Genomic DNA, 26,310 nt, shown 5'->3' with positions numbered 1-26,310 from the left:
GAGCGGTATGAAAAAAAATAAAAATAAAACATGAGTGGCGCGAACTAAAAGTGACATCTGAGGTGACACAAAGAAGACAATCGCCACCCGGTCCTCTTCTTCCAAGCCATCTCCACACTTGAACGCCCCCTTTCCCTCCGTTTTCTTAAAAAGAGTTGAAGCGCCACCAGAAAGGTCCCCTTGTATTCCCGAACTGGCTCCCGCTTCCCTCCTTCTCTCTCAGTACGCTGTTCTCGTTCACATTTTATACGCCGCCTCCCCTCCCCTTCCCTTTCCCCTGCGGGTTTTGGCCAGGCAAAGCACCCGCGCGCAAAAGAAAAAGAGCGGCTTGGGCACTGCCAGCCATCAAGTGGCTCGTTAAGGAAATGCAGGTGAGTGTGAAGAGCTCCGTCTCCAGCAAGCTCTTGCTGTCGGCGCTCGGTGCCGGTGGGGATGAGCCCGAGAGAGCAACACAGAGACGAGTGTTTGCGCTTGCAGGAGGCAGACTTTTTTTTTTCTTTTTTTGCTGCCACCGCCTCGCTTCCCACTCGCCTCGCCAGCGGGAGGGGCGTGCGTGTTCGCGGAGGTTCGCTTTGATAGCGCCGCCGCCGATTCCCTCGCTCTCCCCCGGACCCCCAGCGATCGCTCTTTAGTTATTATTCCATTGCTATACCGAGGAGTCCGACTGCCACAACCCGCCTAGTTCTTTTATTCCTCTTCGCTTTCTTTTTATTTTTAATTTTTAAATTGTGCTAATCTTCTATCTTCCTCACCGCACACTTTACTCTCTGGCAGCTTCAGCGTCAGAGAGTTGCAGGTACCGTCTTCAGCCCTATAGAGCCGCGATTGGGCACGGCGCGCGCGCCCCACTGAGTTATTTATTATTGGCGAGGGGGGGGAGAGGCAAAGAGATAAAGCTCCCACCCACCTTGCAATTTGGAGAGGACTGAGAAGAAGAAGAAGAAGAAAAAAGAGAGAGAAGAGAAAGAGAGGGAGGGAGAGTACTTTTAAACATCGCCGTGCTGGCCGCCTTCTTCTACCCCCCCTTCCACCCAGTCTGCAACCTTCCTTCAGCACCAAAACAAACCTGCTGGATCTGTGACATGTGGTTGTCTTTCTTTGCAGTTCATTCGTGGCCTTTTATGGAATAAGAGGACTGTTCTTGATCGTGACCGGCAGGAGCAGAAAGCGAAGACTCTTTAAGATTTCCAGAGAGGTCCGAGCTGGCTGCATTTAGTAAGTCGATTTTGGCTCTGCAAGGCTGTTATTGAATCCGAAGAGTCTGCTTCTTTCTGTCTGTCCCATAAGCTGCAACATCCATTTCTCTTATAATTTTAGAAGACATGGAAAAAGACAAGGGCTACCTTTAATCGTGTTTAACCTAAAAGCTTTGTTTGGGTGTGTGTGAGAGAGATGGTGTATGTATATGTGCTTTGTAGTGCATTAGTTTCTTTTAATTTTTTTTTTTTTTTGAAATGCTGGGTGTTTTAGAGTAGAAGAGTTGAGAGTACTATTTCTGTTGTGGAAGTATGTTCCGAGTTGGGATGTATTGGAGAATGATTCTCCTTTGCTACATAAAACAGTTCTTCAGTAGACACCTAGAGGATTTAAAATGGAAAGGTAGCACTAGCTGTCATTTCAGCCTGCCAGAATAATATACAGTAGTAATAGTACTGTGGATTTCCTGCTTGGGTTAGTTGCTTAATTTCAGCACTATTCTCTAATCTTCTCTTCAATGATATTTCCTGTTTGCTGTCATTGTTTTATCTATCTAAACAATATATTGATGACACAGTGCATGCACAAGATACAAGATTCTTACAGAATGTATGCATGCATGGTTCTGTATGTACATATGAGTATGTATGTATGAGTGCACATATAGAGAAAGATGCAGACAGCGAGAGTGCACTCTGGGGGACCTGAATTGGGATTAGGCCATGAATATTATGAACTACTTAATGACATAAAGTAAAGTGAAACAATGCAGCATTAGAAAACCTAATCAGGATCTGTACATACAAAAAAGTTTTAAGGGCATTATTATTCTTTGGACAAGAATGCTGTTACTAATACTTGTTTATTTCTTATCATCAAAGATTGAAGTAGTACATTATTAAATAGTAAATCCAAATAAATAAAAAGTAAATAACCACTCCCCCCCCCAAAAAAAAACCAAACCCACCACCCTGCATTTCAAATTGTAATAAAACCTTTTCTGGTAGAAATAATCAGTATGTTTTGAATGTATTGATTGAATCAATAACATCTCAGTGTTATTTCTTATTGCCAAATGGATTTTGATTTTAATATTCTCCCATTATTCTCTAGGGTATATATTTGATATACTGTACACTGGAGTTTTCAAGAATATATAAATTCATAAATTCAAGTATGTTTCCATCTATAACTTAGAAACTGAAATTCAGATGAAGACTGAAGCAACATCAGCAATTATATGGTGTGATTAATATTCTCATTGCTTCATTGTTCAAAGTTATTTAGATTTCTTCATTTTTTTCTCCATCTATTGGGAGAATACATTTTAATTGTATTTAAAAGTGTATAGTTCCTAAACTGCCAAGGGTGGCTGGGTACTATCTTATTATGGATGCTTTTTCACAAATCATATCTAATTGTTGTATTGAAATATGGAAATATTTCTTGCAAGATCAGCTATTTTATTAACCCTTCTAATAAGATATATTTATACTGTGCTTATTCCAATTAAAGTTGGCTTAACATATTAATATTAGAAACATTACTTGGGATAATGGCTTCTGCTCCCATGAATATAATGTTGGGGTAGGTTGCAAGTTCTAAGAAGGAGGAATCAATTTTGACATTTGTTGCTGAATACACTTAAATAGCAGCACTGGTGATTGTGGCTAGGTTATTTAACAGTGTTCAAAATGTAACAAACAGTGACTTAAATATAGGGAAGGCAGAGGAAACAGCCTTATTGAAGGCCCAAATGAGGAGAACTCCAGTGGGGTCTCCCTTGACCCAGGGCTTCAAGAACCCTTGGTGAGCTGGATAGGGCTACCTTGCTTGGGTTGCAAATATCTGGATGATCAGAATAGCAAAGTGAATTTCACATATGTCTTTGTTGCTACATCTGTGGATCATCTGGAGTTTTGCAGATATTGGGTCCCAGTAAAAGTTGTACTGGAAGAGTGGGGAGGGAGGGAGGGAGGGAAAGAAGGAAGGAAGGGCCACCACCCAGTTGCTGATACCATGCTTCTTCCCTACAGTTATTGATGAGTCAGTCATTGACTCAGCATAAACATGTGCTGAAAATAAAGCTCTTGGAGGCCTTGGGGGCATGCCTTGGTGATTGCTGCTTCCTATTCTCTTGCTCTTCTCACTCTCCTTCATTCTGCTTGTAAATGAATGAAGAGAAAAGTATATGCAAAGAGATGGATTCAGCTCTTTGATGCCATCTGCCATTCATCCATCTTTTTGCAACTCATATACTCTCTTTATCCCTTCTGACTTCAACTGTCACAGCTTGTTTGACAGGTCTCTCGGATTCTCCTGTTCTGTCAGCATTGGGAAGCTTCATTTGGGACATTTGCTTTGGGACCTACAGAGCTCTCTTTATACCCAATAACAGAATTATTGTCCCCAGTGAAAGTAACTTTCCAGAAGATTTTCATAGATTAGATGAAAATATCAGATTTCCAAAAAATCCCAGTAAAAATGCTTGGGCAATTTACATAATATTGAGCAAGGTGACTTAGTTTGTTTAAGTGTAAACATTGATGGATAGGTAAGGATATGTTATGAATCATCTGAAATTTTCTGTGCTAACTTTTTGGTTTATTTTGTAATGGGAATAGTGAACTCTGTTTCTGAAAATGATTTGGATGCTCTGGAAAAGACTTGATATAATTTCCCTAGAATGCATACTTGAATCAATCATGTTTAAGGCCCTCTTTTGATAATTATGTAAAATGTATGAAACTAGTGAATAATAAAATGCATTGTGGGATAGTGAAAAAGGAATAGATTTGCAGTCAGGGAAAACTTTCTCTTTTGTGCTAGGGAAGTACTTACCTTTTTGGAGTGGATAAAATTGCTGGTGTCAGCAGTAATGCATTTCATTATGCAATTGTTCTTGTTATTCAGATCAGATAATGGCCTGATGAAATACACAAGCAGTCAGCAGGGGATGAATGATTAATTTCTCTAACGTGTGCTTACTATAAGACTTCTGATTAATAAAGTACTGTCTACCGGTTCTTGCTTACAGTTGCAATTAGTGGTGGAAAAACTGTTTTCTTAACTTGTTATGTAGCACACAAGGTTTTTTTTTTTAAATAGAGATTTACAAACTCAATAATTTGGACTTAATTCACCAAAGCAACTAAAGTAACGCTGGTTGACCGATTCTTCTGCCCACTCTGAATAAACAAAGAGTAAAAAGTAGGCCAGCATGGTGCTCAGTTGTGAATATGGCACATAACATACATTATTAATCTTAGAATGTAGAGTGATTACCTACAGTTAGGGTAGTTTAGTTGCATTTCAATTTTATCTACTAGTAATTTTGATATCCTCCTAAACAACATACAAAGTATATTTTCACATTTTAAATACTCTCAAAGATTTAAATATGTTAAGTCATTACATATGGTTGACATTCATTAGTTTAATTTATTATTAGAATAAACCATAAATGAAGTAAAATAATGCAGTTTACCAAACTGACATAGTGAAAATAATAATAAATGCCAAGACAGTTTTGTTATAATTACCAGTTCTTAGAACTGGTTAATAATAGAAAGACAGATTGAGAATATATCCCTTTATCTCCCCAATCCTTGCTCTGTGATTATATATATATAATCACATACATACATACATACATACATACATATATACATATATATATATATTATAGTATATATACACACACACACACACACACACACTAAGGATACAGTGAATATAGAGCTATCTAAATTTTTACTCCATACTATTCAAATGATAAAAAATAATCTTAATAAAGTTTGTCAAACATCATCCTGACATATGTTTTAGAATATGTTTCTCCAAAAAAGCATTTTTTTTTACAGAAGGACTCAGATACTTTTGTTCTGCCCAGAAATTACATATATTGGCCTACTTTGCTAGAACTTGTAGAAAATGAATTGTATTTCTTTATGTATTGCATAATTCTCTATATGTTCATGCCAAAAACCAACTGATTAATGTAGATACTTAAAGAGAACAAGACCAGAAAAATACAAGAAGATAAATATAATATCTTGAATAGTTAGAGTATCTGCTATCTACTAATTAATGCTATCATAAAATGTTATGTTATATTATATGTGAATATACATGCTATATACATGCTAAGACAATATTTTAAAATGTGATGTTTGTGTTTTTATTTACCAATGTGTAATTTCCAGATGTACGTATAAAACAGGGTACCACAGTTTAGACTGATGTGCAAATGTTTAGTTTCAACAAGATAGTTGGTATTTACTAAATTAAATTCACCTATTAAACCCTTTAAACCCTTTTTTTGCCTATATTTTGCATCTTGAAAATTAAAATTGGGAGAAAACCCTGTTCCATTAATATAATTTCTGCATATATAAACCAGTATAATTGAATTATATGTGATAGTATATAAGCTTGATGTTATCTTAGAAATATTTGCAATGGATCTCAAAATTTCTTTCTGAAATTAAATTAATACAAAAGTCATAATAGTCATATGAGATACAATATTCAAGATGGATACATTGTTGAAATGCACAATGTGCAGAGTGCGTGTTAGCTATATATTATCCATTGATAATCACTCTATGAACTTTATTCTTCTTTTTAGGATTACCTAGATGTTTGTATTCAGGTATTGTCCAACAATAAAAAAATAATGAACAGTAACTGACCCAGCTACTATAAATCAGAACTAACAATGAATTGATAACAACATTAAAGTAGTATAATTTTTACATCATATCATATTTTTTGAAAGAACAAGCCAGTACATATTAGACAATAAATGAAAACAATGTGATTGACATTACATCAATAAAATATGAAGAAATATAACTATTTATTACTTTTACAATATAATTTTCAGTGATTATTTGAAATAATGAACTATATAAAACTTCAAATGTTAAAACAGTGTTATTTAGTTAAAGAAATAAATACACATTTAGTTAAATAAATGAATATATATATATATATATATATATATATATATATATATATATATATATATATATATATATATATATATATATATATATATATATATATATATATATATATATATATATATAATAAAATATAGGCTTCAGTCACGTAATATGGGTTCACAATTTTACAAAGGCTAATTCAGCAACATTTTCTTTGAAAATGAAGTTCTAAATAAATTAAGCACAGAACTGATAACCTAACTTTGCATTCTTAATACTTCTGAAATAACATACAGACACACACAAAAGCACAGACACATGTGTAATTTCCTCTGTGATCTGGTTTGTTACTCTATTGAAGGAAAACAAAACCATTTACATTTTCAAGTGGAATGTCATGCCAAAGGCCATAATGCTGATAATTTGATAATTTGTAGTAGGATTAAATCTAGGTTAGGGAAGGATATCTGTTTTTTTTAAAAAAATCTTTATTTAGTAAGCCTTAAAAATAACACTTAAAAAGCAGCCTATCAAGCCAGCTTGAGAGAGAGAGAGATTATATACTTATATATTATATATTTATCTCTGTTTGTATCATAATTGTCAGTCTACACATATTTCCTCATTTTCTTTGCCTATCATCAAATAATGAATTTTCATGAAATTAATAACAAGTTACATGAAGGTTCATTTAAATAGAGAATGATTATATTGCTTCCTATTTAGCATGTACATTTTTAATAATGACAGAACCTCATAGTGATATTGTCATTGCATGTATTTCATTGTCTGTATTATATCTTTTGAGTTGTAATGGCCTTTATGCTGGCAGCTTTAAAAGCACATATTAAAGCTTAATTATTTTCAATACTGGATTTGCAGTGTTATGTAGTCCACATAAAGGTTTTAAGAACAACTCAAAGCAAATATAAGACAAAGCTATTTGCAACTCAGTAAAACTCATAGAATAAGTGTTAGGAAGCATTCTAAGATACCTCATTTTGAGGTGAGAAGTTAATCAGATTGAAGTACTGCTTTATAGGGGTTGAGGAATATTGACAGATGACTAGGTGGTTTATTTTTATATTTTTTTCATCTCTACCTGCTTCACTGAATATAAGGAGGAACAGTTTGTAAGCCTATGAAAAAGGTTACTTTATGTCAACATTAGTAGTCCCTATATTTTTCACTGATGGGATAACCACTGCAGCAGAGTGAACATATTGCTTATTCATTTGATTGTCCTTTTCACATAATTTTGTTGGTCTTGATCTTTATATGAATATTTTCTCAATTTTGCATTGACTTAATTGTTGCTTAAATAGCAGTTATAATACAAATTCATTCCTTCTGATGTACAAAGCAGCTAATTCAAAAAGACACCTTTTCATATGGCAAAATGCTTCCAATTCTTTTCTCATTGTTCAAATTACTGTTTAGGTATAAGCAAAACATTTTTGGTAGCAAGTACTGTCATGCCATTGACAAGCAATATAAACTGAGTGGACGTGCAAGGAAAAAATTGACAGTGTTGTTTACCAAGCATATTAATTATACTAAATATTTCTGATGTTCATTATTTGCAATCTTTGTCTCCCTTTCCCAAGATAATCTCTTTGCAAAACCAGCATATTTATTTCATTTTAAATATATTTTGACTTATTTTAGGACATGTTTGTATAATAGTTTCAACCTCAGATTTCTTACTGAAAATAGAGTCTCTCCTTTGAGAATAGGAGCATTTTATTCAAGTGGAAAAATACCAAAGCTTAATGACTTCAAACTGATTTTTTTTTACAAATTGTTTTCTGTAATCACTGTAACCATTATAAAATAATTACCCCTGATAATATGGAGAAACCTTGCCAGTTTTACTTTAAAACAAATCATACTCTTAAACATTGCTCAATCTTATACCAGGACCTGATTATTTCAGTGTTCTTCCAGGGGTTCAAAAATAAAGTACAAATATAAAGTGTATTAGGATATATAGTTTAAAAGAAAATTTCCTTCTCACCAATAGGTGGCATGTGTTTCATTCAATCTCAGGTCCTCTACTGGAAGCCTGGGAGTTTGATGGTTTTGTGCATTATCTTAGCTGTTTCTAGCGCTGCATGGTTCTGGGCAAGAGAGCTTTTATGTTCCTAGGACCTGTTGGAACCATTCTCCCAGTTTAGGAATCAAAGTCCCAAATGCTAATTACCAACACTGGGACAACTGTGGCTTACTTTCTGTATCCATCCTCTTTATTCCTCATTTAGGCCGTGATACTTCTCCAACTTTTGTTAATCCTTTTTCCAAATGTTGCTGTCACTTGGCACTATTAATCATCATTGCTGTCTGGTCCTTATATACTACTATGATGTCTGATTGATTGGCCAGTACCTGTCCATCTGAATCAGGAAGTCCAACAAAATCTTAGTTATTCTTCTCAACCTTCCGTGGAATTTCCCATATGGACTTGAGAGAGTCTAGCCCATACATTGTACAGATGTTCCTACATATAATGCAAGCTACTTGGTTGTATAGTTCAGTACATGTTGTTCCCGCCTTCATCTTACAGCCTGCAGACTGTCTCTGAGGCCTCTCTTCATTTCTACACATTGGGTCCTGTCTAGTGTGGTAGACCCCTAGTTCTATGGATATGCTTGCTCTTCTGCTACTGTGATCAGTGCTGTCTTGAACTTGTGATTCTCCTTGTGATTATCTGGCCAATGGGGTTCAAGTCTATGCAGAACAGCAGCAGAGATAGTGAATCACCATAGTATATGCCACATTTGATGCCAAATATTTGAGCTGCCTTGAATTGACTTCCATTGTTGTCTTCCACAGTACTATCAAGTTCTTGAGGAAGTATTTAGCATCCTGTTGTCATTCACAGATCCATGTGTGTGGCATTGAATTTTAGACATTCCTGTAATAAGGTTATGCTTAGATTGGTCTATCTAGACCTAGAGTCTTGGGTGACTACTTTATTGATGGAGCAACTGGTATTTTGAATCTCTGTTGCTCTAGTGCTTTTCTGGGTGCTGCTCATGTACTGGCCTATATGGTCCTGTATCTTGGTGGCTATGATTCATGATAGCATTTTCCATATTGTTGGGATGCAGGTTTTTGGTTGGGAGGTGGCTGGTCATGTTCTCTTATGTGGTCTTTTATGATTAGTACTGCCCTTCATTAGCCAGCCTGAATGAGTACCTGCTGCTAGCACCTGGTTAATCTGAACTGTTGGGTGTTCATACACTGCTGTTAGTTTCTTTAGCCAGTAGGTATAGATTATGTCTGGTCAAGTGCTTCTTATTCTTGACCTGCTGTTGGATGTCTACCATGTCATGGCAACTGGTTCCTGTTCTGGAAGATTGTTGTGGTTTGCTGTCAGATCCTACAGAAACTTTGTACTGGTGTTAGATGTTTTCTCTTTCTCCCATTCAGTTTCTGATGCTGGTGTTTCTGCTATTAACTATGCTGTTGCATAATTGTTCACTTGGAAGTACAGCTTGGGTGGTTATTTTTGGAGAACAGGCCATATATGTTCTTGGCCTCTGTTTCCCTAACGTATTCCCCTAGACGGCTAGCCAGTGCTGTGAGCCTTTGTTTAGCAGTGTCTAGGTGTCTGGTAAACCAGACAGGAAGCAGGCTTAGATGAACTAATTCTGACTTAGAATTGTTAGGCTATATTAATGGAATCTTGAAAATCTGAAGGCATAAAAATCTCACTGCCACTTTTATCTGCCTGATCCATTTGGTACGTACTTCCTAAAATTCTTTATCTGATCAGCTGTTTTTCAGTTAGTGTGGATAAAGACCATCTGTCCATCCAAAGTTGCCTCATACATTTCATATATCCCATCTCATTAGGTCTACTGTTGTAGTAGCATTCAATCAATTCCAGATTCTCCTGCCTTGGTCCATGTATGGTTTATCATAAGATTTTCCTGGTTTCCCAGGGATCTTGTTCATTAGGGCAACATCCAATCTGGCACCACTGTCTTAGGTTATGTCACTCTGATGTCCAAGGTAAGCAAGTGAAATGTTATGCAGGATCCCTACTGGTAAATTTGCTACCAGCCATGCTTTGAACCCAGGTCTCATCAAAGGGCTGCATTCTAACTACTATGTTATCAAGTCGCTTTAATAGTCTTCAACATTGTTCACCTTAATCTTATGCTATACCAGGGATTTATTTTAATACTTCTAAGATAATTCAAATACAAAGATTCATGGTACAGAGGATATGTAACAATAGTATACTCTGCAAAGGTTTTAGGCAGTTGTAGCAAAATGCTGTAAATGAAGTATGCTTTCAGAAATAGATGTACTAATAGTTTATTTTTATCAATTAATAAAATAGAAAGTAAATGAAGAGAAGAGAAATCCAAATCAAATTGATATTAGGAGTGGCCACCTTTTGCCTTCAAAATAGTATCAGTTTTTCTAGAAACACTTACGCACAATTTTTTAAGGAACTTGGCAAGGTTCCTTCAAGGTTGTTCCAAACATCTTGAAGGACTAACCACAGATCTATGGATGTAGAGTTCTTCAAGTCTTTCTGTCTCTTCATGTAATCTAAACAGATTCGATGATGTTGAGATCAGGACTCTGTGGGACCAAACCATCACTGCTGGACTCCTTGTTTTTCTTTACACTGAAGAGAGTTCTGAATGACATTGGCTGTATGTTTGGAATTGTCCTCCTGAAGAATGAATTTGGGCCAATCAACCACCTCCCTGATGGATATGATATGATAGATAATATCTGCTGGTATTTCTAAGCATTGAGGACACCATTGATCCTAGCTCCATTTGCAGAAATGCAGTCCCAAACATGCAAGAAACTTCCACCATGCTCCACTGTTACCTGCAGACTGTATGCTTTCTAGCCCTTCAGCGAACAATCTGTTTCCTGCTAACAGCGAAATATTTCATATTTTGACTCATCAGTCCAGAGCATTTGCTGCCATTTTTCTACATCCCAGTTCCAATGTTTATGTGTACAATTAAGTCATTTAGCCTTGTTTCCACATCAGAGGCAGCATATCTTCCATGAAGACCACTTCTGGCTAGACTTATCTGGACAGTGAATGGGTATACCTGGGTCCCACTGGTTTCCACCAGTTCTGTGCTGTTGGCACTGATGAACATCTTCAGATATTGAAGGAAAATGAGCATAACGTCTCTTTTATTTCCTGCATTAGGTTTCCTTGGCCAACCACTGCATCTTTGGTCCTCCATGTTGCTTGTTCTTTGTGCTTCTTCAAAAGAGCTTGAACAGCACATCTTGAAATCCCAGTCTGCTTTGAAATCTTTTCCTGGGATAGACCTTTCGATATAACTACCTTTTGTCTTGTACCTGTTTTTAGTTTTGCCATGGTGCATCACCTGTGACATGAAACTGTCTTCCATAACATCACCTAAGTAGCAGAGTCTGGCTGTGCCTCCTTCAGCTTTAAGCCTCGGACACAAGTGTTTCTGTTTCAGTTAATGTCTGTGTTTCATCCTACATATGAAATTGAGGATCATTAACCACTGCTTGGTATAATTGGTTAATCATATGCCTGACTCTAATCCTACCAAATGCTTGCCTTTGTGCAAGTATAAGAATTGATGCTGTTTTGAAGGCAAAGAGTGGGTTACCCCATGTATTGATTTGATTTAGATTTCTATTCTGTTCATTTACTTTCCATTTTGTTAATTAATAAAAATACATTATTAACATTTATATTTCTGAACCTATTCTTAACTTAGTTGTGCATTTTTGCACAACTGCCTAAAACTTGCACTGTACTGCAAAAGTATATGGAGCATGTGCACACACAGGCAAACAGAGACATTTTTTTTCTTTTTAACAAACCTGTGATCCCTTTTATCAGGGTGGACTTGGGGTGACTGAATGGAGCTGAGCATTTACTGGCTAGATGCCCTTCCTGACGTATGTACAGTGTTTGCACACACATACAATATTTGTATACATACATACATACATACATACATACATACATACATACGCATAAGAACAGCAATAGCACATATATTGCTTCTCAGTGCTTTACAGCACTCTATAAGCAATTTACAAATGTCTGCATATTGCCCCAACAGTCTGAGTCAATCTTGGGCCAGTCAGGATTGAAGTCCTGGCTATGAGCAGAGTTAACTTGGAGTAATGCATTCTAACCACTGTGCCAGCACAGACTGTAGTCAATGAAGTATGTGAGTAACTTTCTGAAGTCTATTTTTAGTTCTTGCTTGTTGCTTTGTATTCCCTCCCCCCCTTTTATCTGTGGAGTTGTGGTCCATCCCTGTGGCAAGATTCATTAAACATAGGAAACTGTATGAAAGATTTTTAATTCTGTGATGTTGACTAACTTACACTCTTCTTCTACTTTGCTTTGAGAAGATGTATCTCTTTCTATAGTGTAGATCTGGTTTCTGGGCATGGAGATAGGTCTGATATGAAAGAATAGGATTAGTATAATTATGTGTGACATTACAACTAAAATACGGTTTCTCTGAAGCCTGGGAAAACAGTGATATCTGTATATGCAGCTTCCAGGGAAATAGTTATTTGAAAATCTCTTTCTGTTTAATAAAATATTATGGATTTCCTCAAACATGACCTATTACCCACTTTCTTCCTTTGTCTTGCAACAGCAAAGTGGTTCAAAAGGCAAAAAAAAAAAAAAAAACCCTCCATGGATAAAATATGAAACATTTTTCCAGATATAGAATCTTTCCGTCTTTGTTCTTAAAAGGTAAACAAAGAGTATTTAATTATTATTATTTTTTTTAAAAAAAAACTTCTAAGATCTAGGATATTCACAGCAGTTCAGAAGAACTGAATTTGGTTGCAAAGAATATTCCCTATAATTACTGTTGCTCGAAAAGAAAAAGAAAACAGGCTTCTTGGTCCACCTAGACCAGAAACTCAAAATCCGGAAAATTAACCTTGTTTAGGAAAGTTTTGCGCTGATGGAAAAATAGTGTTTTCCAGTGCAGACTATTGGATAGTAAGGGTAAAAGTATAAAGCATATAAAGTAATTCATAGTATGGAAAATGTGGATAGAGGGAAGTTTTGATTCTTTTCCCATAGAGAGTCATCCATTGAACTTGAATACAAGTAGTCCTCAACTTACAACAGTTCACTTAATGACTAAAGTTACCTCAGCACTGAAAAAAGTGACTTACGGCTGTTTTTCACACTTATGATCATTGCAGCATCCCCATGGCCACATGATCAAAATTTGGATATTTGGCAACTGCCTCATATTTATGATGGTTGCAGTGTCCTAGGGTCACCTTTTGCAACCTTCTGCCAAGCAAAGTCAGTAGGAAAGTCAGATTGACTTAACAACCAGGTTACTGATTTAACCACAGTGATTCACTTAACTGTATGTAGCAAGAAAGGTTGTAAAATGGGGCAAAGCTCACTTAACAAATGTCTCATTTAGCAATAGAAACTTTGGGCTCAATTATGGCCGTAGATTGAGGACTACCTTTATAGGGAGATTTCTTTACTTAATGGATATTTACATGGTAGAATTGAGTTTCAAATAACACTGATTTCGTTGTTGTCTTGGGTGACATCTATGAAAAAAATTCAGGTGCTCAGGCATGAAAATGTGCTGCTCAAACACTATACTTTTCCACTCACACTGAAAAAAAATTAGAGGGAACATTGGTCCCTCCACATGCCCGTTTTGGCTTCCAGGGTGGTGCAGGAGGCCTTCCAGGCCCCAAACTCCTGCTCTAGGGTGAATTGAAAATGGGGATTTTGAATGATCATTACTGTGGGGTGAGTTGGGAATAGGGATTTTCCATTATCATTACTGTGGGATGAGTTGGGAATGGGGATTTTGCATTATGATTGCTCATAAGTAAGTAGGAACCAGTAAAAGACGAATGGAAAAATCCCTATCTGTAGAACAGTGTTTTTCAGTCTTGGCAAGTTTAAGATGGGTGAACTTCATGCTGCCTGGGGAATTCTGGGAATTGAAGTCCATGTACCTTAAAGTTGTCAAAGTTGAAAATCATGGGTCTACACTAGACTTTAGGATTTTCCATTCCTGTTTTATTTAGAGTTTGGTACAATTAAATAAATCAGTTGTGGTTTCATTAACAATTAGTGATTAAAGCAATATGAACCATTACTGGACTTTTTGTGAGAAACTGAAGTTAACAATTGATCTGGGCTTTGATGGTTAAATAAGGGATTATGGAAATAATGTAGACAAATGTTAATCTTAGAGTAAGAGTTTGATATATATTTTTACTTACAACTGTACCAAAGAAAGTTGGAAGTCATTCTTTTTCAGTTTTCCTTCTTTTCCTCTTTCTTTCTTATACGTTTACTCTTTTTCTTTCCTGAGCCTTTTCTTTTTTCTAATCTGTTTATTATTATTATTATTATTATTATTATTATTATTATTATTATTATTATTATTATTATTATTATTATTATTATTATTATTATTATTATTATTATTATTATTATTATGTATGAAGGATCAAATACTCAGCCATTACAATTCTACATAACTTATTTATAGAAATCATATCAAAATTTAGAATGAAATCCACTGGGAGCCATCTCCTATAATGCAGGTTCTGAGTCCCTCTAATCAAAAAGTGTTTATTGATAGAAGAGAATATATGTAGCTCAGGGTTGAGCTGTGGATTCCTTGGTGCGCTCTGAGCTTGATGGTTTTCTTGCAGATGTTTCATTATCAAACTAGATAACATCCTCAGTACTGGAAAGGAGTGGAGTTCGTTCTTATTTTCATATGCTAGTGGCTTACCCTGTCAGTGTTGATCAGTTTCTTCACAAAAAAGTGTTTTGATTGGTGTCGGGTCTCTACAGGCTCAGGCAGAGAAGGGCTATACTGCACCCCTCCCTCAAATGTTCTTTAAAATGCAGAGTTTCCCAGCATTCCTTTAGGAACCTCAAAAATGCAAACTGTGGTTACTCATCCTGAAATGAATCCTCTTTACCTGGAACTTCAAAATGTGCTGTTTGCTGGGGAAGTGTGTAGCTAAAAGTCAGTCTACATTTAGTGTACATCTGACTTTGGGGCTATTTCTTCATAACCAAACAAAAGTGCATTTTCTGTGCAGTTCACACCCCTTGCTCTCTGGATCTGGATGTCAAAACACAAAGTCCACATTTTGTAATTAACCCCTGTGCCCCATTTTGGCTGGCAAAGTGTTGTAGGAGGTTGAGTCCTGTCATGCCCACCCTGGCCACGCCCACCCGGCCACACCTATCTAGCCGGTCATTAGGGCAGAGAACCGGTTATTCATTTATTTGAATCCCACCACTACATATGGCTATATATGCAGGATTCTGGAATGGTTAAGTTAAAGCCCAGATCTAAATCCCAAGATGCTGATATTGATTTGAAAAAGGCTGTGCATACAAGAAACTCCTGAAATATAACACAGCTGAAAAAAAGGTGGATTGGAGAAGGGGGGGGGGGAAATAATGCCACTCGATGTCAGAAACTAGTAGATAGTTATAAGAAATATTTATTGAGGTTGTATCTGTCAATATGGGCAATATGAATAGATATTGACATCTAGAGCCAAGCCCAATAATTCTTTTATACAGAAAGAAATATTTATTAATTTGTTGTTGAATAAATGAGTTGCCAAGTGGTCTTCTTAGATTGTATTAATTTACATCACCTTTATCCTTTAAATGTTGTTTGAATGAAGACAAAAAACTGATACGTTAAAAAAAGAAAAATATGTTTACACGGGGATATACTTTTTCACATGTCTATAGCCTGAGACATCCTCTTTTGATGAAAGAAGCTTTCCCTGTGCTGTTATGGAAGAATTAGAGTAAATACAGTCATGTTAAAGGTAAATACATAGTTAAAACATCAGTGGATCAAAATGATTTTGGTTAAGTATCTTTTATTGACAGTTAAATGAACATTAGTTTGCACACACTACAAACAAGATAAATTATGAAATACTCTCTGTGCATTGAAAATGTTTGGAATATAGGTCAAGGTGAATCTTGTTTCCATGTTATCATTATGCTTGCCATTATACTTGTACATACAAAATACAAATATTTCTAGCAGTTGTACTTTTAACTTATTTCAATTTATGATTTTAAATACTGTATATACTATACCCGGCACGTAGTTGTGCATTAGAATAATAATTCTCTACTTAGTTGATGATTATGTGTAAGATAAATTGTGAAATGCTTGTACTGTATTACTTAAATTAAATAATCATAATCATAACCACAATAATAATAATAATAATAATAATAATAATAATAATAATAATAATAATAATAATAATAATAATAATAATAATAATAATAATGGTTGATACCTAGGACATATCAAACCGTATCAACCATTAGCACCAGTCACAAGGTATTTGTAATGCATTTTTGAATGTTCAGTTGGTTGAGTTTCATGTTTATGAATAAAGTATATCATCATCATCATCATCATCATCATCATCATCATCATCATCATCATCATCAGTGATACCCATTGTCATTGGGGCACTTGGTACCATGTCCAAGAATTTTGATATGGCAGCAACCTGTATCAACCATTAGCACCAAATGATATTTGTGATGTATTTTTGAATGTCCAGTTGACTGAGGTTCATGTTTAATGAATAGAGTATATAATAATGATAATGATGATGGACTGGACTAATGTCTGCTTTTTTCTTGACAAGATTTTTTGGAAGTAGTTCGCCATTGCAACACTCTGTTGAAAGAGAGCGACTGGCTTTGTGTCTAAAGCAGGGCTACAACTCTCTGGTTTCTAACTGGTGCCTTAACCATTATGCCAAACTGGGTCTCTTTTTTCATTTTAGTTAGTTATTTTCTTTATCTGTGCTGCTGTGCTGCATTTTCCTTATTACTTCAGATAATCTACATCCAGATTTTTACTTGAATAATCAGTGGCTTTAACAAAGTTTCCTTCAAGTGAAGTAAAAAAAAAAGTATTTAAAAAAATGATTATTAATGTATTGTCAACACATTAACTGTATCAGGAAAATCCAATTGAATCTATATGCATCCAAATAAATCTATCCATCTATTTGCATTGTAATTGATTTTCATTTAATATTGTAGGTGGGTTTGACATCATTTCAAGATTTTTTGTTATAAGGTTGCAAATAATGTGTGTAATCTGTAGGTGATCTGGAATTGAATGAGTAATGCAATGAAGTTGAAGAGGGTTTCAGGAATTAGTTGCAGGTGTTTTAAAGTGAATAAGATACTAGTTTGTGTGCCCACCGTTAGCTGAGTTTTACATATTGTGATCCGAAATCAATCTATCTCTCTGTCTGTCTGTCTCTGTCTCTCTCTGTCTCTCTCTCTCTTAAACCATATATAATGGTTTTTATACATTTTCTATCTTTTTTGTTTTTTATATTGTTTTTAATTGCTGAAAAACATCCAGAGTCATGTATTTGAGGATACTAATATCAAATAAATAAATATCAAACATTTCTTCTCAGTATGTGGTTCGCTTAATGAATCTTTTCTCAAAATTATTGTTTAGGCTATTATTTGCCTTATTCTGAGGCTTCTATATGATATCTTACAGTTAAAGCTGCAGTTTTCATATAATTTTAGAAGTATTCTTGTTAATATACAAAATGCCTTTGGGAAAGTTGACATAAACATAAGTAAACACATTAAAATAATTCCTTTTTTCCCATTAAACATTTTATCACACTGCTATTTCTCTCTTGTGGCACAAGAAGTAAGCATTGTAAATGATTGGCACTTCACCCACATTCTCCAGGGTTGTTATTTATAATTAGGGGAGTGTGAACAGTAGATTCCTAAATTGGGATATGAGGATATGCAGAGTATTTGCTTGCATATTAGTAATGAGCTCTGCCAGAATAAAAGATTCAAAGAATTGATCGAGAATAAAACATCAGGGTTTTTTGGTCACTTGGTCTATATCTCATTGGGGTAAAAAATGAAGAAGATATATCACAACGATTGGCAGAACAAGTGAACAGATTAACTAGATATTGCAGTGCTTTATAATGAATTTGAGCATTAGTTTATGGAAAAATGCAATACCCATGGAATAGAAACTTTTTATACTATACAATGAAAAGGAGAAGCCATGCCTCACAAAGAATAGCTCTGTGAAAGGCATATGTCTTTGCTTGTTTTTGATACAGATGTTTATCTTTTGTTTTCTTTCTTGACATTCTAGATATGCATGTACTAAATTATTTGCAAGGTTCAGTTCAGTCCTGGTAAAAACGAGTGACTGGGTCTGGGAATTTACCATCTTTGAAATTGGAGGGAGTAGCACTGCCCCAAACAGACTCCATGAACAATCTGGAACGCCTGCTGAATTAGCAGATAGCATTATGGGCAGGAGAGTCTTTCTATAATTTTGGGTGTGTGCATCAGTTGGCCTGTTCCTGGAACAGGGGATTATACTCTTAAATCTCAAAGCACTAGTTACTGTAATGCACTCTGCATTAGGCTGCCCTTGAAGAGTATCTAGAGACTACTGTCTGTGCAAAATCTAGCAGAATGAGCAGTTAATCACCCAGAATCATTAGTAGCTGGGTGGCATATAAATGTAATAAATAATGACTAAGTGCACTCTTAGATTAGCTCAAGTTATACCTATACTTTGCATACTGTGTTGGTTTTCAATTTGCTTCTGGGTTCAATTCCAGGTGTTGATAATGACCCACAAAGCTATAAAAGGCAGAGGGTTGGATTATTTGAGGGAACTACTTATTCCTGGTTATAGCTACCCATCCTATCAGGTCTGGTAGAAGGATCGTGTAATTGGTCTGATCCATTAAGCAGTGTCATTTGAGGGGACCCAGAATGAAAACCTTTTCTGCAGGAGCATCTGCCCATTGGAACATCCTCGACACAAGATTTGTCCCCAGCTATATGGGCTTTTAGGAAACCCTTGAAAATATGTCTTAGCCATTGGACTCAAGGATCTGGAGGATGTATGAAGCATACAGAACAATTATTTGTAAAGTATAGATTGCAGTTTTCCATATACAATGTTTTATGTTTTTATTTTTTTCTAATTGTTTTATTGGGTTTTGATGATTTTGTTGTTGCTTTGCATTTTTGTTTATATTTGTTTCTTTAGTTTTGCTTGCAGATGTTATTTTTAACTGTGTGAGCCACCCATCATGTATGTGAGGTAGGCGGCTATATGAACCGAATGAATGAATGAATGAATAAATAAATAAATAAACTCTGAACTGAATTGCATATCTATTTATAGTAATAGAGATAAAACATAAGGCAAACTGAATCCATTTCATCAATTTCTTCCCCCCTGTACCAGGCACCGAGGAACCGCTCAATCCTATTAAATTTAATTTACTATATTATACAAACAATAATATTATGACTTGCTTTTATTGCAGAATTAGAATGTAGCACAAATTAAGGAAATGAAAACAAATTAATTTGATTTCAAGTCTGCCCAATCTCTCAATGATTGGGGGGGGGGGTCGCTTGCAATTAAAAAAAAATATAAAAAAATACATAGGCAAACAGGAGAGTAGCTCAATACCATAAAACTCCCAAACCACAGCAACTGCACAACCATCCTACCCCAAGGCCTGAAGGGACAATCAGATTTCTAATAGCATTTGGAAAGTCATTAAAGTAGAACAGTGGAGGGATTCAAATAATTTAACAACCAGTTCTCAGGTTGATTTCTTTCACCAACCAGTTCACCAAACTGCTCAGAAACTTAACAACTGGTTCTCCCAAAGTGATGAGAACTGGCTGAATCCCACCACTGAATGAGAAGCAATGCAGGTCTCTAAGGGTATGACATTTCAGAGGGCAGCCGCCACCACTGAGAATGTAGACTTCCTGGATCCTGTATAGTCCGTTGCTGAGGCCTGCTATGGTCAATGGTATCAAAGGCTCTTGAGAAGTTCAGCAGAGCTGGGATAAATGTAGAATTGCCATCCCACATACCTAGATCTGAATCCAGTCTGAAAGGGGTTCAGATAATGTGCTTTTCTTGCTTTTCTGAAGCTGTTGCACAACCACTTTTTCTACCATCTTCCCAGTTAGATATTGGAAGAAAGTAGTCTGGTATAGTGGAGGTCCCAGGACGGTTTCTCGAGGAATGAGTAAGCCAAGACCTCCTTAAAAGGCAAAGGAAGAATTTACCACCACAGCTTTAATTAACCAGGATAATATATAAATAACATATATTATGGTTGACTAAGAGCATATTAAATAATGTGTTGAAAAAAAAAGAGAGAGAAACACAGTGCTTCAACTTCCCCTTCTGACAAATTGTGCATCCCAGTTTTTCTCAGTTACCTTTCAAGGACACCATGAGAGGCTACAGATCCCTGACTGAGAATTCTAGAAAATTCATTGAGAGTGCGCCAGTTTGGTTTAATTTTTGTAACTCAATTAATGCACTGCATAAAGAGTCTGTAGGTTCTTAAGTCTGAATACTGGTGTGTATTTTAATTGTGGGTATAAACTCAAACTTTACTTTTATGTTCTAATAAATCAGATATAAACGTTTGACATGAGTAATGTTACCACTCAGCCAAAAAAACTCAGGCATCCTTGGATACATCAATATCTGCCAGTTTAGTTATTTTGGGTGGGTTTGCTCAAATTAAAGATAAAATGGAGCATAAGAAACTATAACATCATCTGTTATTCAAAACACTACCTCTGATAGGCTTTCAATGATAATAGTCAAGTGGGCACTCATTACTATTAGCATGAAAGGGAAAAGATCTTATTGTTATTGTTTTTTCATGGCTAGCTGTTTTTCTACTTTTCCCCAATACAAGGTTGAAATAAAGCCAAAATTGCAAAAGATTCTTTACTGTTGTAATTTGATAAACAAATCAATACCAATGAGAAATCATGTATATCTATTAATATGAGACATATTTTTACAAATATGGTGCATGGTATGCTCACATAATTTCGAGTGCGAATTCTGCATGTGTAATCATTAGCGAATAGTATTGTAAGTGTTAATTGGATTATTTTCTTTTCAAAGTTCTAATGGGTCTGTCTTTGTCCCCAGGGTCTTTTGGTTGCCTGCTGAGTTTCTTCAATGTGTATTTAGTTGTAAATGAGAAATCTGAACTTGTAGAAAGTGCCAGACGAAGTGGGTCTCAGATGCAAACATGACCACTAGGGACCATTATAGAAATGTTAGGCTGTTTTATGCTCTGTACGAGAAAATTCTTTTTCTAACACTGAAGATTGCAAAGAATGAAAAGTGGCTTGGAAGGAGATACCACAAATTAAGTTAAAAAAATGGAATGCTATTTTAATTGAAATAAATGAAATTTTGGAAAGTGATCTTAGTTTGGAAATTAAAGTGATCTGTGTCTGTCTTCGTCCCCAAGGTCTTTTGGTTATATACTTTGGACTTAAACCTTCAGTAAAATCAATTTACTGACCATGCTAACTGAGTTTGTAGAAAGTAACTTCAAAATCCTCAGTTGTTTCTCTGTTCCAAACTAAATGGGCTTACCTTCAGGACATTCTTCCGGTATTTGGATTTCTTAAATCAGGAATGAGAAATAGGGATTTTGCTCTAGGTTCCCTGCTCTAACTTTTGATGTTGTCTAAATTATCCCAGCATTTTTTATTTTTCCAAGAATAAGTTTTTTGTTTTTGTTTTGTATAAAGATTCAGGCAGCAACTCACTATGCAAACAAAATCTGACCCATCATTGTATTTGATGTTGTTGAAGGCATAAATATACCAACAAACAAGATTGGCAATTATCCCAACTTTGTATTAATAGCCATTTTAAAAAGATACTGCTCTAAATAAGATAGGTCTTGGACAATATATGTTTATTACTTCAACACCATTAATAGAACTAACAGGTCTTGGCTATAAAATTCAGTGATCAGTTTATGCTACAAAAAGACAGAAAATATTCTAATTCTTTGATGGTATTTAATGATGGTTTAATTTTTACAACACAGATGCATTAGTATATATAGCCATAGAATATATATGATTATACTAATTAATTACCATCCGTGAAAACCTTCAACTGAAAAGTCATTACTTTATGTCTAAATTGGGTAGAACATTTAAAAAGAAAGTAATAGAAGGTAAGAAACAACAAAGACCTATTAAAGTTTGAAAAATATATTAGTAAATCACATGCTTTGCAAACTTAGCAATCAAGCATTTTTCATTAACTTCTGCCTATTTTTATTGTTAACACACTATCCATCATTAATTTGTTAATTAGCAACTTAAAAGTTAGAAGGTATTCAGTTTAACACCACATATCATATCTTCTGTGAATTTTATTTATAACATCTAAGGTGTTAATTAAGAGATTTATTTGACCTCAAACTCTCATCGTTCTGCAAAAGAACCTTGTCCTAGCATTTCAGGGTAAGTACAGTATAACTTAATAATGCTGAGAAGACTGAAAGCTGATGTTAACATATGGTCTAATTAAACATGATAAAAATAGTTTAGAATTGAAGTAATTAAATCAAAGTCTCATATGTGCATTGAAATATTTGCATGTCTAGATGGTTTTTTTCTCTATGACAACATTACAGTGAAATCTTCCATCTTCCTTTTTCTTAAAATGCAGATTATTCAGTATGTAAATAGCATGTTTAATTTTATATGAATCTGTAAAAAAGGCCAAGAAACATACATGCTCTAACATTGGTAAGGGGTTAGCAAACTGTTATATTCAGAGAGCACCTGCAGTATTTCATTAAGAATAAGAATGTTCTACCTACTTACTAGTGAAAAATGAGGAACTAAGACTTCTCTGAACTCAATAAGACTAATGAGTAAACAGGCATAAGGTCATGCTGTAAATGGAACAGATCTGGTGATAAGTCATGTTTTCTGTAGGCTGCCAGTCAGAGCACTGAATAGTTTATCAGCAACTTGAGAAATCATGATCTAGATAAAGCATTTCTTCTCTCTGCCATTGTTTTTTAAAAATGTGATTTTTTTAAAAGAAATGTTCTAACAATTGAAATATTGGTTACTGTCCAAAGTCAAGCACTTCAACTCTTGTTGGTTTTCAGGGAAGAGAATATGCTTATTTATTTTAATTTTTAAATTTATATGCTAATATCACCATTTGAAACTAATATACTGTATAAGTAGGGAATATTCTTTGTGTCAGCCATTTTTATTCACTTCATAGCCTCACATTTTTTTTGATAATAGTTCTTATCTAGTAAAATCCAGAAAGAACTGAACGATATGCTCTGAACCATTTTTGACCAAAACCAAAATAAAATACAAAAAATACAGCCCTTCAACATCAAAGATCACTGTCTACCATAATGAGAGAGGTGGGGCTCCTTTGACAAAAATGAATTTTAACATGGATATTACATTATCAAGGAATGCTGGTTGGTTCAGATTTCACAAAAGGCTGGGAGTCGAATATTGTGCTTACCTTAATTTCTTTCCTATTGGAAAGTGTTCAGAAAGATTTGCCAGGAAATTGAACAGCTTCTTTGTTGAGTGCTATACTTAGTGAGTTCCATCTGGCCTCCTCTCTGTTTTTGTTTCACTGAAGACACTTTTATCTTTTTAACAAAGTTTGTATGATTTTAATTGTTCTTTGTGCATTCATGCTAATATTTTAATTACAGTTTTGTAGTTTTAAAAATGATTCTAAACTTTTGTTGTGCTGCTTCTTTTAACAATACAATAAGGATTTTGAACAACTTACCATTTGTCCTATTTTTTTGTTGATTGTTCTGAAGACAATAGAAATAAATGTTCAGAAGGATGAGGAAACATTTAATTGGTTACTGTAATCCAAGTAAAAAGGAAATCTGTACACAAAATTTCTACCAAAAATAGTAGTGAAAGTAATATTCCTCCTAAACCTGATATAATAAATATAAAACCAATGCTTTTATTATCTTTTAAAAAACTGATTAAACATTCCTGTGCAGAACGCTTAGTTTCCTGCTTTATTCATGGTGCTTATTCATATAATATTTCAGGTTATAATTTTTGTATTCAATTTCTATTTTGATACATTTGCTAACACTAAATTTTTGGTTCTACTTTCAGTCTAGTTACACAGAAAACCAGGATTCATTTACATTTGACTTACCGCCTGCAATGTGTGCAGTATTCCTCCCAATTTTATATCATCAGCAATTTTAGCAATCTAGGTCAGTTATAAAAAGTAGAGACAGCAGAGGCTGTTGTAAAGATGTCTCTAGTAAGACTCCTATTTTTCTTTTCACTTTGACAAATACTTTGAAAAAAATGTTTTTATCTTCTTTGACCTGAAATACAAATTATATTATTGAAAAAAGATCTAGTTTAACTTTGGTTTTCAATCTTAATATTATTTTAGTTGTGAAAGAAATTAAAAATCCTGTGTAGAAGGGCAAATTAAGAATATTTAGTGTCCTGATATACAAATAGCCAAACTGAAGTTCTAAATTGGCAACTGTTGGGGATTGTCTTGAACTCATAGCAAACATTTCTGAATGCTTTTTCGTTTTTATTGGACCAGCATCTTCGCATTTTGTTGGAACATATTTCCAAGAAAGCCTTATTTTGTTCCATGTTTCTTACTTTATTTTATAGTGTATTATCTTTTGAAAATTATTAGAACAGTGCACAACAGGTGTGTCCAACCCAAGGCATGCAACCCTGATCAGCTTGTATAGGGGTCCTACAAGATAATAAAAATATGAAAAAATAAAGGAAGTTTGTTATTTATATATATTATATATATTATATATTTTATGTCCATTACTCTTCATCCATTGTAGTCCAAAGTTTGGATAACCTAGTGTAGAATATATAAATAGCATTTATAAGAATAATCAATTGAACCTACTATCAATAAAATCACCCATTCTAAGATCAAATAAAAGCAATAGGAGTACAAAATGTAAGTTAAATTTCTGTAGGGGAAAAAAGTCCCTGGTCAGGCTACCTGACCAGGAACAATCAGAGGCCACTTGTACTTTCTTTCATTTGCTTACAATATTTTGAAAAGGTCCAGTATTCCATAAGCCAGATGTACTGATGGAATGACAAGCAGGGTCTCTTTTGCTGGTTTTAGAGTAACAACTGAGTGGTTTTGTGCAAGATGATCTTGTACCAGTGGTGGGTTTCGGCTCCCGTTGCAACCGGTATGCTGCAATGGGAGCTGGGCGTGCACCATGGGCATGCGCACTGCACATGCATGCGCACCCACCGCCTGCAGTGCTCCAGCTGCTCGGCGGAGCATCGCACAGGCACCATACACTGCACGCATGTGCGCAGTTGGCCCGTTTCCTTCAAATACAGGTAAGAAATGAGGGTGGGTGTGTGGGCCCTCCAAAGCACCATTCCAGTACAGTGGCTGCTGCTTCTGGCAGGCACCGGTACATGCATACCGGGGCGTACTGCTTGCAACCCACCACTGTCTTCTATATACTTGAGTTCTTCAGAAAGCCATTTATGTTTTTGCAGTCTACATGTTAAATGATCCCAATAGTCTACAAGCATTATTCTGTTAAACAGATTTGCATATCAGTTAGCCATAAAGCAAATTGCTGCATTCTAATTGTGATATTATTAGAGCATGGATTTTTGAGCCTAAGATATCGCAGACCAGATCATGCTGCAGCGTCTGCAGCAGCTTACACTGTTTGAAGACCATCCTTTAAGTAAGGGAAGGAAGAGCCAAGACTTCATAACTGTTCCTTAGTGCTTTCTCATCTAGAATTTGCCATTTTCCTGATTCCTAAGCTTATGGACTACCTTTCTACAGCCCTTTCATCTGACCTAGATTTAGTTAGGGGTTTTTTTTGGGGGGGGGTGGCTTCAGCTCAATCTAGTTGATCTCAGCATCTGTCAAGCATCTATAAAGTCTCTTCTGAATGAAGCTGAAGATGAATTGGAGCTGAGTGCATCCGCACAGGGATAATTTCACACTTGGGATGGCTTCTCCTAGTGAATAAATATTTGTGTCAATATTTATTAGGCAAGAGAAAAGTACTAATAGCCCTGCAGAGAACAACGAAGCTATTCTACTACTAAGCACTACTTCCAGATTTTCAGACCACTGAATTGCCATAGCAAAAAAGCAGGATCACTGTTAAGGATCACTGAAACAGAGTCAACATGGCTACACCCTAATATAGTTGCTTA

The 26,310-nt window shown here is 35.3% G+C and overlaps 1 protein-coding gene across 4 annotated transcripts in view; it reads left to right on the top strand.

Annotated features, from left to right (window-relative positions):
- Positions 1 to 492: 492 nt before the first annotated feature.
- PTPRD (protein tyrosine phosphatase receptor type D) overlaps positions 493 to 26,310 on the top strand; it is a 1,361,199-nt gene continuing 1,335,381 nt past the window's right edge. For 2 of the 4 annotated variants that reach the window (XM_081945775.1, XM_081945774.1), the window contains exons 1-2: positions 494 to 796; positions 1,105 to 1,215. The gene's annotated coding sequence lies outside the window, so the exon portion shown is untranslated. Of the gene's footprint in view, positions 797 to 1,104; positions 1,216 to 26,310 lie in introns of all 4 variants that reach the window. The other 2 variants (XM_081945773.1, XM_081945777.1) reach the window with 2 other exon arrangements.

Source organism: Natrix helvetica (assembly GCF_964273705.1).
Source record: "Natrix helvetica genome assembly, chromosome: 2".
Classification (NCBI taxonomy): Eukaryota; Metazoa; Chordata; class Lepidosauria; order Squamata; family Natricidae; genus Natrix; species Natrix helvetica.
Note: the sequence above shows the minus strand (reverse complement) of the source record. Positions and strands in the feature narration are given on the sequence as shown.